This window comes from Chironomus tepperi, unplaced genomic scaffold, assembly GCF_022539635.2.
Source record: "Chironomus tepperi strain 1889 unplaced genomic scaffold, CSIRO-AGI_Ctep_v1 contig_255, whole genome shotgun sequence".
Taxonomy (NCBI): domain Eukaryota; kingdom Metazoa; phylum Arthropoda; class Insecta; order Diptera; family Chironomidae; genus Chironomus; species Chironomus tepperi.
In genome coordinates this window covers 167849-184009 of record NW_027226377.1, presented here as the reverse complement: position 1 = coordinate 184009, position 16161 = coordinate 167849, and the positions used below count along the sequence as shown (strand labels likewise).

The window sequence follows — 16161 nt, the reverse complement described above, 5'->3', positions numbered from 1 at the left end:
TGCAGAAGAAAGTTGGCACGAAACTCGTACTATAAACATCAACATCATGTGTAAAGAATAATAACTAAATATCAGTAAAGTTTTATTTTAAAGTTTGCTCGTATTTCCTCACATTTTTTGCTTTTTCTTTTCTAACTGTTCCGAACAGGAAACAAGAAAAATTTCCGAATGTTTTCACATACTATTTACAGAAACAAGCTGCAAAAGAAATTGACTTTTTTGTGTGTGAAATTTCCTTGATTTTGCGTTGGATAATTTCAGAAAAATTTTTAAATTCCGGTTGAATGGGGTTAACTGTAAGTTATGTCCTGCAGATATTTGAATTATTAGAAGCTTATCCTTCCCAAGTGGACAAGTATACGTTAGAACTAGTCATCAGCTGGACATTAACTTGCCATCAATTATTTATAACGTATTTTTGTCCACTCGAGCTTCATTCCCATTCGATAAAAAGCTTCATTTGTTAGATTATTGGAAGACACACATGGTTTAGAGTCTACTTAAGACTTTGATGGACACCAAATGGGTTATTTCTCCTGCATTGTAACACTTGGAATTGGACTGAAGAATTTTGCAAGGAGAATGTCTCAGATAGTACAGATGTCAATTTCCAGTTGAGTTTGAGCACGATATTATATTTTAACTCATATCCGAGAGACATATGGCAAAGTAAATTCAAACAATAGTATCTCTAGATGGATTCAAGACTCAGGTACTATCAAAAATTCATAATTTTTACAGGTTTGAATCCGACTGCAAACCAAAGCCACATTGAGTTACGGACATTATTATTCATCTTTTTCCTCGATATGGACACTCAATTATAACAGAACATGGTTCTATAACATCCAATAATGCGTCATGCCCACATTCACGATCAAAGAACTGACAAAGAGATCAAAACAAAACTAACCCGTATTTTATTTTAAGATTGACCAAAAAGATTGAGTTTTAACCAGAGTTGACAGGACCTAAATGTTGAGGTATCTCCACTGGCCTCCATGGAGTCCCATGCAAAATAGATTTTTTTTTTTTTTTTTTTGTTAAAAAAGTATTATCCAGTACAGTACTCCAATGCATTCCGGACTCCCCAAAAAAAAAGTTGAGTCAGACTCCATGGAGTTTGGACTTTTGGACTTTTGGAGTCTGGATTCCCAAACATCAATCACACTTCCTCAATTCATTAAGTTTCTCACAGCTCTATCCCCTTCCCCTTTATCCTCAAACGCCATTTATGAACGACACCCTAACAATATTCTCTCTAACGACACCTTAACAATATTCCCGTGAATTTTAAAAAGAACTTTTTCTGTCATGAAATCACTCAAAAGTTTCAAAATAAAACTTTTTCATATAAATTTGTAAAATGAGCTTCTGCTTTCAATATTCGCTATTCTTTTAATTTATATTCGCTCAAGATTTCCGAGAAAAAACTTTTTTTTTATTCATCATGTCTGCAGAAATGAAAAAAAAATAAAAATGATATCAGATATGAAACGCTTAATGTTTTCTGAGTAACTCGATATGCTTTTCATGCATTTTTAATCGACTCATCATAAGTATATCGTGATAGTCACGCAACAAAAGTCAAAGCAAAATAATATTAATATTTGAAGTTGAGAGGCTTTTTTTGTGACTTTATTATTTGAGAATTGAGATGATTTTGTTGCTTTTTATCAGACCGGAACTGTGTATCTTTTTGGTTCCATCTTGATAAATTAAAATCTTGTTAAAAATTCAATATAAAATGAATGGACTTCTTAATTGACAAATGGTAGCATGACGCTAGCCAGTATATTTATTAGGAACTCGATTACGCAGTAATACTGGGTATGACTGGTGCTAGGGATCGGATTCTTTGCATACACCTAACCATGCTCTTAATACTAAACCTACACTTGCTCATTACCTGAAGTAGATATAACATAGCCAAAGGGCAGCCAGTTATAAAGCCAGCTTTAGACATAAATTGACAGAGGCCATGGATCACCGCGAAGTGATTTGAAGTAAGTGCACCAAGTGTAGAGTGGTCATGGATCGCTATTGATTGTATGACCAGAAGAAAGTAAGTAGTAGTGTGTCCGAGAAACCAGCTCCAGAAGGCAGATTGAGTCCAACTCTAATTTTTGTATAGAGTCGGCTCGAATTTAGTCAAATTATCCATAATAAATCTATTTTTTAGCAAGAAACATCACAAAATCCAGTTCAGAAGGATGGAGCATCACCTCCGACTCCACAACCCGCTTCTCATCCCAAATCCCCTTTCCTTTCAAATATGAACTTTTTGACACAAGAAAATATCTCAAAAATTTATTAAAAATCATTAAAAAATTTATTATCCATTGAAATAAAACACTGAAAAATTTTCTTTTAATCTTTAGAGTGTTTTCAAAAAGTTTTATATTTTTTTTGTGTCATATCAATTCTGAGTGTTTTAATAAGGATATTTGTTTTCAACCAGTTCGATTTTCGTTTTTTGATATATAATCATCTCAAATAAATTGATTGCAAAATGGAGCTCAAGAGATCGAGTGTCAAATTTAAGGGAATGTTCGGAAATTAGGTGACGGTGAAAATTGGATTTTTTTTGATACTTATCGTAATGCTGTGTATTGAATTCATGACCGGAAATTCGTAGCTCTGCATCAAAATTGTAAGCTTCTTTAAGCGTTACGTCATTTACAAACGTCCCCTTATGAACTTCATAAAAATGTGCTGAAATATTAACCCTTTTGATATTGTTTAAATACAGTAAACAATTTATTATTGAACTGGCATTTTGTGTATAAAGCAATTTATCATTCGACTAAGACGTAATTATTGAGCAGCAGTAGTTACTTAGTGGTTAATATGGTCGAACATCTCGATTATGCTTTCTCGAAATCCCGGTTTCGATCGGAATCGGGATTGAAATTTTCGAAATTTTCGGGATTTTTCGGGATCGGGAAATCCCGGAATATCACGATCCCGATCCCGATAGCGAGAAAGCATATTCTCGATCTGATCAATGAAGAGAATTGTATTTTCTAGCGAAAAAAGATGAGCGAAAAATTAATCGAAATGAGCAGTCTTGGTGCCATCAGGGCAACTTGAAGGTTTACCGTTAATAAGGCGATTTGCCGGTACTCTAGCGAGCATGCTATGCTGTTCGGGCATTTCATTGCTTTAGTCGTAATCGGCATAATTGTTCATGTTATCCAGTTAGCGACCACATGGCATCCAAGTGGTAATTTTTATGATATTCTACATCAAATTACATCGACTTGACTGGATCAGCATCCATGATGTGCTATTCGGGTTTCAGTAATAGTGTCTGACCCTGACAAATAAACGTGTTCTTTAATTTCATTTATTACAATCTAATATTATTGTAAATTAATTAATTAATTTAATTAGTAATCTGATCATCACAATAAGAATCATAATTCAGTACATATTAGGTTAACGTGATAGCTCACCATCCTTTAATTTAAGATCAAATGTCAAAATCTATGAAATGCAGCAATTTACAACCAAAACATTATCTACAGCAAAATTAATGGTCTTTAAAATATTTTTTCCCCATTAATTCTTCAAACTACAGTCGAGTTACCCAACAAAGAATCATTACAACGATTCATTTCCCCCTTTGACTTTTCAATTGTACTCATAATCACAATGCAAATAATCTGCAAAAGTTTATGCACCCATCCATTTCATTGTAAAAAAGATGAAAAATTTCTGTATCGTAAATGCATAATAGTAAAGCGCAAACTTGATGCAAACAATGAAAAATGAATGTCGGATCTATAAAATGTGACGGTAACGAAGCTATTTTTCAATAGCTCAATAGCATCGTTGAGGATAAAACTGTAGATTAATTAGCATCAATTAGAAAAAAAATGAAAATTTTCTCAGTGCTCAATAAAAATTTTCTAATTATCCAATGTTTCCCTTAATTATCTCATTATTGAATTAAATTTTTAATTGAATTATAAAGTTTTAGATTGAAGACTAGAAAATTTTCATATTTCTGACAATAAATCAATCATGAGATGGAATTTTGTGTGGATTGTGGGTACCCGAGTGACACAAGTGAAGAAGGATTTGTCATGGAAACCTTTCCCAAATTGAAGCATCTGCCAAATGGAAGCCAACTGCATAGAGAAGCATAATTGTCATTTAAAAAAGACGGTTGAGGTGACATCAGTGTTCTAAATGGTAGATTGTTGGTCTTACGTGCCAAAGGTTCAAGGTTCAATCCCATGTCATATCTAATTTTCAAAGCTCTTTTTCCATTCGCTGTTCTAAGTTATGAAGCTCGTTTCTTGAGTTGGATGCATTTTTGAGCATTTTGATGCATGATATGTCTAGTGACATTCACAAGGATATATGTCAAGTAACTGCATAATTTTCTTGAAGGAATCTTGCGCATATGAATCTAAGCTAGTTGCATTGTAGGGTAGATACATCACATCTTATGACGTACACGTGTTCTTACAATGTTCAGAGCTAGCAAGTGGCTCGAATACCACTAAAATCTGTAAGTCCTAAACTGTCTTAAATTCTAATGAGTTGCCTCGATGTCGGCAGCCGAGAGAATTGGGCAGTCGTTCATTGATAGTTTAAAAAGTAAATGCCCAACGTTTTTATCTGGCATCGTTTTTGGCCGACCGATAAAATTAAGCCGTTTCACGACTCTAGTCTTAATTGTTAAGGGTCTATTGGGTTGCAAACTGTGGCTCTATAGGGCCATTAATCACAATGCTTCTAGCTCGGTAAGGCTGGGTTCTTCAAGCATAGACTAAAATACTCCTTACCGACGCCTTCTTCATTGATGTCGCTCGGGACACAAAACAACGTTAAGGAGAGAGTGCGAGAAACTAAAGTTAAGTGATTTTACGAATAAAACTTCATCAAAAATAGCATAAAATCAAGCTTCTTCTCTAATTCACGTCATTTGTGAACAGCACCAAAGTTAAAATTGAATTTAAACATTTTTCTAAGCTGAAATAATTTTCTATAAGATTTGTGCTGCAATCTTCTTAAAAAATCTCTAAGATTTCAGAATAAAAAAATAAAATTTATTTCTTTTTATTGAAACTTTCTACACAAAAATGAAAAAAAAGCTCAACCTCGAGAGTAAAAGACTTTAACCCAATGCGAAGCATCTAAAATAAGATTAAATTGTATTGCAAATTTTTTCCCATTTAAAATTCCAATTTTTCATAAACTAAAAAAGTTTGTTAAACTTTTGTGTATGTTTTGTGCATAAATATACAGTATGTAGGTGCTTAATTTTGTTTCTTTTTTGGTTATTCAGCATTCATACGTATAAATGAGATATAAAGTAACATCCGAAATGAAATTAAAACTGCAAGAAAAGTGTAGTTGAGATAAAATAATTGTATAAAAGAAGAAAACTTAATTAAGAAATTCAAGATGAAAAAGGAGAACAAAAAGCAATTCTGATAATAATACAGGAGTAGATGAAAAACAGCTTTTTCCATTTACACTGACATTGCTGGTATGAAATTTTTATTATTAAAGAATTGCATTTGTAAGACGCATTTAACATTATTTGAATTTATTACTGTTATAGCTTGAAGTTGACTTGAATTTTATGTGAATTTAACATCCGTCTGAGTTGATTTCGAGCTTTTATTAGTGTTATATAACATCATGATGAGATGCAAAAGTGACTTGATAGCTCAGTTAATGAGATGGAGTTCATGAAAGTTGATGCAGACTTTGAGATCCTGAGTTCAAATCCCAATTTGCAATTGGCAGGTAGGAGCCGACGACAGTTCCAGCTTTAAGCGTCATCTGAAGGAGGCCATCGATCATTAGATCTGTATGGGTATCGAAGTAAGTTGGGTAATTAAGGTTTCAAATCCCACCATCAGTTTAGTGATTTTTTGGAAGTTTTGCTTTTTCGGAGTCTTAACTTTAGTAGTTTTATTGACAACAACCATGAATTATCCAACAGGGTCCATAAATGATGTAGTTAGATATAAGATAGATACGAAAGCTGTAAACTCATCAAGAATGGATTTTAACCTATTCTGTAGCTTTCACTTCAATCGGACATAAATTACATTGTAACTAGAACTAAAACTTGACATGAATATTGCTTTTAAGAGTTTTTAATTGGCTGCTGGACACATACAACTACATTGAGAAGATTATATGTTGTCTATCTGAGTCTGCATACATAATAAAGATTTAAGAATTATTGATAAGGATTAACATTGTTGCTCTTAAGAGTTTTAGCAACATTGTCGCTCGATTTAAAAGATTCAGTTTCCTTTAATTTCATTTAAAATTTCTAGAATTGTCTACAAAATCATATTATTGCTAAATAGAAGAATCTAGACTGTTCTAATTGGGTAATGATTTGATTACTTAATTGGTTTAGTATCTTTCTTGCTATGTTGTCTATTCAATTTTGTTTGTGAAATCCGCGACATTTAGATTGCAGAGAGATTCTTTGCATTGATATGTCTATGGTCAGGCCTCAGGTCTTAGAAGTAGACAAAATTTGGATCAATTTAGTTAGAATTTGAAAATATAAAACAAATCAATTGTTTGTTCAACGTTAATTGAGCATTTGGATTCAGACTTGATCCATCAGGGTCGTAGATCAAGTTCGTATTCAGAAGGTCGGACAGTTCAACTTTGGGTAGCAAATGGTTTTTTTTTTTGAAAAATTCTTCAATTTTTAGGAATTTTCGTCAGAAAATCCAATAAAATTCTCTAAATTTTAGCAATTCACAAGACCACTAACCCCCTCCTTCAACACACACCACAGGTACTTAGTCACCCCAGGGATCCGAACACTTGAAATGCTTCCGTTTAACACAAAAATCTCTAAAAACCCATCAAAAAAATTCAACCAAATTAAAATTTGATTAATTCCCAACACAACATTAAAAAAAAAAACAAAATGACCTCATGACATGACATAATTAACGCAATTAATAAATTTTAATTACCATTATCATGTCCTGCAAATCTCACGGCTTAAAAATGTCATATATAAAGCACATTATCATCATTGTGATCTGATTTTATCTGCCCTCAAAAAAAAAAAAAAAAATCCCCCAAAAATTGAATAATGAGATTTAAAACAATTGAATAAATTATAAAGCCAATCAGTAAGTCAATTCCAGCAAGTCAAAGCGAACAATTAAACCACATTGTTTTAGAGTAAAAAGTGCACCCAAAAAAACTTTTTGATTTTAAATTTTAAATGAGAAATGTGAGAAAGTGAGTTTAAATAATGAAAAACTTTTTCCTTCTTCTTCCTCTACATCCTTACACTGTATTTGTTCCTATCTTCTTCTTGCTTTCAATACACGATTGGAAGTGAACGATAAAAAATATGGAGTAATTTTCAATTTACGCTAACACAATCAGAACTTTCTCAATCAGTAAGTAAGAAAAGAACTTTTTTGTACTTCTTCTTCTACTTCTACTTTTTCCGTCGACTTTATTATTTCATGAACAGTGTAGAAAAAAAATGAATATTTGAGCTTAATGATCATGCAATATTGCATTCAATACTAATAATAATAACACCAACATTCATGATGATAATAATAATAATAAGGTTCAATTCGAAATGTGTGAAATGAGAATATATAAGCCACATTATGCTTTGCGCTGTATAATAGTATGAAAAACTTTTTATCAACTGTTATTTGATATAGTCACAAATGGAACAAAAAAAAAAATGTGTTTGTTTGTCTTGCTATTTTTTCTAAAGAAAAGGAACATACATAATGGCTTATGAGTTCAATTCAGTCGGATATGTAAATTTTTTTAGCATGGTAAAAAGTAACTTTGTTAACTTTTATGGCATTATCTCTCAATTGAGCACTTTCTTTGTTGTTGGAGGATCTTTAGACACGGAAAAGTTTGAATTTTAAATTACAACATTATAAAAACTTAACAATTTTTTAGCAATTTTGTAGTGTTTTCCCGGGCAGCACAATGATTAACTGTATTACTGACGTGAAAATGGGTCGAAATTAGCCGTTAGGGTGGCTTCGGGGTATCGTTGCAAGTTTATACAGTGCACATTCATACAGTGCCATACAGTGAGGTATTGGTGCCTTACCGAACACGTTCTACTATTTGGGTTTTGCAATGAACTTGACAATCAACCCCAGCAACCGCAACATGATGTTTACTTGGCATAAGCTAACTGAAAGTAATTTTATAACGGTTTAGGATCCAAAGAGGACAATTTCGGAGTATTAACCTAAAAATGAAGTTTCTGTGATGTCTGAACAATGTGGAATCAGTAGTAAATAGCCATATATAGGCGATTCTGCCAGTGCGTAAATAAGGCCTCTGTGGTTGGCTGGTTAGACAACAGAATCGATATCTGTATCATTCTTTAATTAGTATGTAGGTTCGATTCCAATCAGAAGCCAATATCTTAAAAACATGTTACCCTAACAGGCAAGGCAACACCTCTTGGTATCGTAGTGGTCTTTGGTACAGCCATGAAAGTGCATTTGTTAGGGAAATAGTTTAAGTAGAAAAGATAACCGCCTTTAGGTATCGCAGTAGCCCTTCTGTACAATAAAAGCGCATACTCCTTGCCTGTTAGATTAGACTATAGAGTCCTGTCGATATAGTAAGAATTCACACGACGCAATACTCACAACATTTTACAATTTCTTACACTATTTTTTTGATGTAGGCAACTGTCAAAACTCACAGTGACTCAATTTAGAAGTCATACGGAGAGACATTCAGTATAAATTTCATATGGCTTTGTTTGTTCATTTTGAGTCACTATGGACTGAAAACCGGGACAACTGTGCACTGTTGCTTGACATAACGTAAAAATTACTATTACGTCTTGTTGTAATTTGTTAGTGGAAAGTATAAGAGAAGTTGCTAAGGATGGTCAGACAGCTGACTGGTATTTTAGCAATTGATGTGATGTCGATTGTTGCAGATGCTTCAATCTTCATCTGATTGGTGCAATATGGATTTTGAATTCATAGTTTTTGGGAAATCAGGACATCAATTGGTGAATTTCCTGTCGAGTCAAGAGGAAGACTGAAAATGTCCTGGATTGGATGTGTTGATAAGGACGCTAGAGTTCTCAATATCCCGAATTGGCAGAAGTTATCGAAAGATAGAGTTGTCTACAGACGTTCTTTAAACGCGGCAATGGGCCTCCGTGCGAAAGAAGTAAGTAATGTCGAGTCTCGAACACATGGTCGCATGGTTGATGTTGCACCGTTAATTAGGTAAGGAATCACTAAACCATTAGGCCACTGAGCCACTTCGATGAAGATCCTTCATGACATTCTAGTTTAGATTCCGATCAGAATTCCAATAATAATGATTGATGCAAAATATGCGAAAATTTCAAAGTTAAATGCGCTCTAATGACGAAATGTGCGGGTAAAAAAATCATTTACATAAGATGACTCTTGTAAGCTCTTTTTTCCCATGGTCCCCTCCTTCTACTTCTTTGTATTGTTTGCGTTATAGAAAAAGAAATAACATAAGAATATTAAAGAAAAGTTTGCTACTTATATACTTTTTTTTTTCCTTCCACGGGTTTTTTTTTCTATTGTTTTATGTGCTTCGAAAAGCTATACACATAAAGTTTTATGAACGGTTGTTGAATATTAAATAATGTTTTGTTCTCTCACTGGAAAATTGTTTTTCTTCATCGTGTTTCAATTATAGTTTAATGCATTTTATTTTGAACTTTTTTTCTGCTCTTATTCTTCTTCTTTTTTTTTGAGGTTATAATGATGGTTGTAGTCGGTAAAAAAAGCGATGGCAGTAAGTAAAGTACTTATGAATGCAGCAAACAAAATTGTTGAAAATTTTGAGATTTCTTTCATGTCTTTTGTCGATGAAATCGCGACAAATTACTGGTTTTGAATTTATTTTTAGTCATTTTCATAGCTTTTTCTTTAGCTACATAATTTTTACTTCTGCATATTTTAGCAATATTTTAAATCCAATGGGGAAATTTTGAACGGATTTTTCATGCTCGAGAACAAATATTTTCACTCAATTAAATTTCAAACAAACAAAAGTTTTGGAACTAAGAAAGATTTCTTATTGAAATAATTTGTGTGTTTGGATTGAGCATTAAGAGGGGACTTTTAAAGCATTATTTTACATTCAGGTACTTGATTTTTGGAGTGAATAAAATGTTATAATGACCATTTTACTGATGATAAATTGTATGGTGCTTTTATGTAAAAGAATTATGAATTTTTTTCAAAATTGAATTATGGAATTTCCAAAATATATTGTTAGATGTCCCCCAACCGCCACCAAGCGCCCCTTTCTCCTCACTTTCTCTCCCTATTCACACCCCTCCATCCTTACACACCCTCCTTCCAAATCCCCTCTCTCCTCACACCTCTTTAATGTGGATAGTTGGCAAATTTAAAAGTTTGGTCCAAAATAGATAGAAATAGGGAGAGGGAGGGGGAGGGGAAGTAAGGGCGAAGGAAGATTCCAAATTCCTTTGAATACGCCTCTGGACTAGAACAAGTATAAGAAGCACGACACTTCTACGTGTGAATTGCATGAAATGGGAAGGTCATGTACACAGAAGGTCAAGTGACGCATCAGTCATTAAAGTAACTACTTCAGACTTTGAGGATGGCTAAACTACCGGATAGCTACCGAAGATTTCCTGGATTATGCGTTGAACAGGACGCTAGAGTCCATAATTTCCTGAACTGGCAGAACTGGTTTCGAAGGATAGAGCTGTCTTTAGACATTCCCTATGTTCTGCAATGGGCCCTCGTGCACCCCATTTGTGCAATTTTAATTCAAAAAAGTTAAACTATTTTAAAATTAATAAAATTCATCATGAATCTCCACTCGTCCTTAAAATCCAATTTTCTTTATTTCCTCTTTTCTCATTTATACCCAAGTTCTTCAAATGTCAAAATCATCATCATAAAAAGACAGTACAAAAGTTCTTGATTAATATCAAAATTTCAGAAATTCCAAAGAAAGTAAATGTCATCAAAATCATCAACCGTATGACTAAACATCAAAGTTAAAACACAGTATCCAAAATATATATTTAAAATGATCAGATTATCTCATACAAGGAGAATATATTTTTGGGTATATGTTAATGTAATTAACCTTGAATATGAAAATGTGAATCCTAATTATGTTACTAAGTTACAGAGTCACCATGTCAACGACTTATTGACGAGTCGAATGATTTAGAGTAATTTGGAGATTAATTCCGAAGGGAGCCTTAATCAGCTTTTAAAATTTTCTAATTTTAGATATTTTAAACGGAAGTGCTTGAATGAATTTTGTTGGTAAGATAATATGAAATAGATTTAAAATTAAATTTATTGTGAATTTTTGATTTAATGTTTAAGTTGCTAATTTTGGAGTGTTTTGGAGTTTTTGAAATAGTTGTTAAGCTCCGGCACTAGGTCGTCGTGACTCTGGTATGGTGCCGGATACTGGACATCAGACAGGGGTGTAGTAAAAATGTAAAATTTTAGAGGTTGGGGTAGAATTGAGATTTCTTTCTCGAAAACTCTTGCAAATTGAAGATTTTATTCCAAACAAAAGGAAGGGTTGACCCTTAAACCAGCCCCTACCCCTCTGAATGCACTTTTCATGGGCTAGATTCGATTTGAATTCATATGATGATATTTGAGTAAATATGACAATTTTGCTACAACCTTCAAGCAACATTCAAAAATTCGGACTTTACACTAGCTAAGTGCAATATGTAAGCTGTCGCAACAAATGGTAGCCAGCGATATAGCCAGTTTCAGGCGCCGACCTAGGGAGACCATGGATCACCATTGATCTGTACGGCCAGCGTAGTAAGTAAGTAAAGTAAGCGCAACATGTACAAAAATGCATCTAATTCACCAAATTGACCAAATTCACCATAATCACCACTGCCGTCACAGCCTGATTTTCTCCATAATTTTTATTTATAAAATTCATAATTAGATATCCATCACGTGTTTCACGTGAAATTAATTTAGTCAACATCAAAGATATTTTTCTAATTTGAATTTTCATACCCAAAAAATTGTGTATTCAAATATTTGGTTTGCATCTATGACACACGCTACCAAATTACGTTGTCATTTATTTTGGATAAATATATAGGTTCTAAGAATTGTCATTTCAATTGTATCATGACACAACAATGCGTATTATTTGAGTTTAATTTAACCAAAAATATAACGCATCTGATATTCCACGCATATAAATCATACCGTGACGTATTCAGCATAATGAATAATTTCATCACATAGAAAAAAAAGTTTTGGTATTTTTTGCAAATCTACGATTTCAATTTTCGACTATTTTTCCATGTTAAACTATCAGCATGAGAATTATATCAAGTATTATTATGAAATAAAAGCATGTCAATGTGTGTTAATTCGTGCCATTCCTCGAAATGAATTATTCAACATGAACTATTTTCGGTAACATCAACTTCCCCTTTTTCTGTGTTTCGTTCTTTTCATGTTTAGTTATCTGAATTTCCTTTTTGTACTTTTCATTCAAACCAAAGTTGACGTCCAACACAAACCTCTTAGCAACACTTTTTGGATGGGAGTTAGTCGGTAATGTCCACTTGTTTGGCTGTCTTATTGGGTTTTTATCTGTCTGTCCAACATTATAACCCGAAGAGGATAATGTGTTTGTGAAGGCATCGCTAAGGAGCTGTTTTAATGGTAAGACGAGACGTTGCAGAAATGCTGTCCCTGCTTTTAGCTTGAGTCTGGTCTCAAGGTAGATTCTATATGATCCAACCTCAGGTCAGAGTCAAATCCCTGTGAGTCAAAGCCTGATGGTGGATTTTTGACCATTTGTACACGGTGTATCTTCCGAGAAAGATTCTGTTTTTTGACTGTTTCTCTGTCCTTTTGTATGTCCATTTTCTTATCTTTTAGTCTGCCTGTCTGTACAAATGTCTGTTTATCTGCCAGTCACAATCAGTCCGTTCATCTGTCTATCTTATCTGTCTATCTGTCTATTATCTGTCTATTATCTGTCTATCTGTCTATCTGTTCCTGTATCTATATCTATGTGTTAGCTTGTCTATTCCAAGTCCGTCTGTCTGTCCATCCTTCTATCTGTCCTTCTCCGTCTATCTGTCCATCAGTCTATCTGCATACTCTTCCGTCTATTAATTCATCTTCTCAACTAACCCCCAATTTATTATTCGTTAAACACATCCTAAACTGAAAATGCGCATTCTATCCACATATCCTTCCAAACATTTCATAACCAGTTCGTGTTTGTAAGTGAACAATAATAAAAAAGGAGAGAGACTTAAAATATCGCCTGAACATAGTACAAAGTAAAGGCATAAAGAAAACATACCCGAGATGGACATCGAAGCCATTAAAAGAGGAAACGAGAAAATTTTCTTCAATCTTATCACAGTAAATATAAAAAAAACTTCCTTTGTGACAAATAATTTTTTATTGTCCTTTTTAAAGGACACAACACTTCTGGGAAATTAACTTCTACAGTTGTAGCATCTCGTTTATGATGAAAAAAACTTTACTTCCTTTACTCCAGCAAACTATTCAACTAAATAATATATATATTTCAATATAATAAGAAGTGGACATAAAGAGAAGTAAATGCACACAAAAAAATGATAAAGGAACGAGAATAAATCGTGAGTAAGATAGAAAATGATGAGAATAATATCTTAAATGATTGAGGATGCTGTGCGACGATTGTCCAATGTTGAGTTATTGACAATCTTATGGGAAATATTGAGCATGAAAGAACAGCTTGCTTTATTAAGTTCCCATGAAAAAGAGAGAGAGAGTCTTATTGCATTTTTGTTATCTCTCCATATCCCCATCCCCGACCTCTGGTGCGACCTTATTATTTTATTAGCAACAAATGCTCTCATATCACGCACAATATACTAAAGATACCGTTGAGATCTATTTACAAAGTAAGAGAAATATTAATAAATCACTAGGAGTGGGAGATAGTAAGTTACGGTTTATTTTTGGTCGGTACTTTAACATCCCCTCCTCCTCTTTTATTTCATTCCTTTACATAAATTCCTTCTCATTTCACTTTTATGGCATTCGACACACAGCTGACGAAAACAAAAAAAAAATATGCAATGCAGAATACTTGGTTCCGAACGTCTGCACAAAATATCCATAAATTCAGTGTCTTTTTTGTTTGTTTTTTTGTAATCTTTACTTCATTTGCAAAAACTTCTGGAATGGGATTCTTTTGGCTATCAGACATGACATTTTATGAGAGCTATTTTGACTAACTTTGTAAATGCTGTTCGAATGATAAGCAAATAGACACGTATGGATTTAAAAGAGAATTTCTTTCTTCTATTAAATGTGATTTTTCGACTGATTGGATATGAAGCTACTTTTTATGGATGCATTTTTTCGATTGGATACGTTTCTGACTTTTGAAGGATGTCGTTATCCTACCTAACAGCGGTTCCTACATATGAAATGATTTGGTCTGTTCATTAACCTAAAAATATGTAGAATCAGTTGTTCGCAACCTTTGTGTCGCGACACATGACACATCAGTGTCACGACACATGGCACATCAGTGTCACGCCACAAAATATTCAAAAATACCATAAATCGTATGCCGTGTGCGGTTTCGGTCAACGCTGCCCCACGGCAAACAAAACATTCCCCACCACTGGACCCAGCTTCATCACTACTTTCTTGTGCATACATACAGAACAGATGAATATTAAATTTCTTTGTAAGTCAATACATCGGCATTGTAGTTTTGAAAACAATGTGGCTTTGTAATATTCAATAATTGAAAATTTATGAATCGTATACTGAGTATATGTGCATTGGTATGATGTAATATTGACTTTTAAGTGCTTGTTAAGAGCTCTTTTATGTGAAAAGTATTTCAATGACTATATATTGAAATTTTTTTGAATGTTAAATTATGCATTTCGTATAAGTTTGTGTTCATTTAAAGGAAGATGATGGGGTGGTGATGGTTTGATTGGATTTTAAGGATAAGCAATCAGATATTCTGTGAAATTGTTGGATCTGGAGTCCATTTTTGAACTGTTTGGATCCTTACTATCACTTGGTATTGGTTATTGGCTACAAAAATGTTAGATCTGAAGTCATTTTTGAATTGTTTGAACCTTTACTACCACTACGTACTGGTAATTGGCACTCGGTAATCAGCTATAGAGCCAGTTTCTTTCTTTGTATTGGTAATTGGCACTCGGAAACCAGCTATAGATTCGCTCTAGAGCCAGCTTCTTTGTATTGGTAATTGACAAGCAATAGCCAGTTTCAGGCGCCGACTGAAGGAGGCCATGAATTACAAAAATTGATATGTGTGGTCAGCGAAGAAAGTATGAAAGGACCTTTACTACAGCTAAGATTCACTTAACAGACAATGAGCGAGCTTGAATGAGCGTACTTGATTACTTCCTTGAAGAAGGCGCACGGAGGCTCTGGCCGTATTTAAAAATCGTCGGAAGCTGGATCTGTTTTTAGATAACTTCTGTCAGTTTCTAATTCCCAGCACTTTTGCATCGTTGCTCACACTGCAATCCCATGAACTCTATGATCTGAACATTCATCCATATTATTCAGCATGCTCAATTTTGAGAGCATTCTCATGAATATGCTTCTTGTCTGTCCGGGTTTTAAAGCAAATATTCATTTCTCTACATCGTAGTCCAAGTAGGACTCGAACGCACATCGTGTTAATTGCATGTCAATTGTTCTTACCTACTGAGCTACCGGGGAGTTGCTAGACAGTGCGGCACAATGCTAACTTAAACTTTCCTTCCTCTATACATCAACCTTATAATTTAAAAATTAACTCCGTCTCGTCTTTAAACATAATTGAGCTATTTTCCTATAATTAAGTAAATTAGATTCGCCATGGTTAAAATCAAAATCTGATCTTTAAATTGAACAAAATTAGAATTTCTAATCAGATCAAAAGTCTGTCTATAATTATATCATCTCAAACAGCTTCATCACAATATTCATGGTGATATCCGAACTAAACTCAACGTGATAAGGGGAAGATAAAAGAAGTCTCAGATTTCCAATTACATGCTATCATTATCGCAGCAAAATAAATTGAATTAAAAAAAATTGACCTTATCATAACTTTCATTCTTCCATT

At 33.6% G+C, this 16161-nt stretch overlaps 1 protein-coding gene across 1 annotated transcript in view; it reads right to left on the bottom strand.

The window, feature by feature from the left end:
• LOC139091571 (lachesin-like) overlaps positions 1-16161 on the bottom strand; it is an 81592-nt gene that overhangs the window by 53929 nt on the left and 11502 nt on the right. The gene's annotated exons all lie outside the window — the stretch shown is intronic.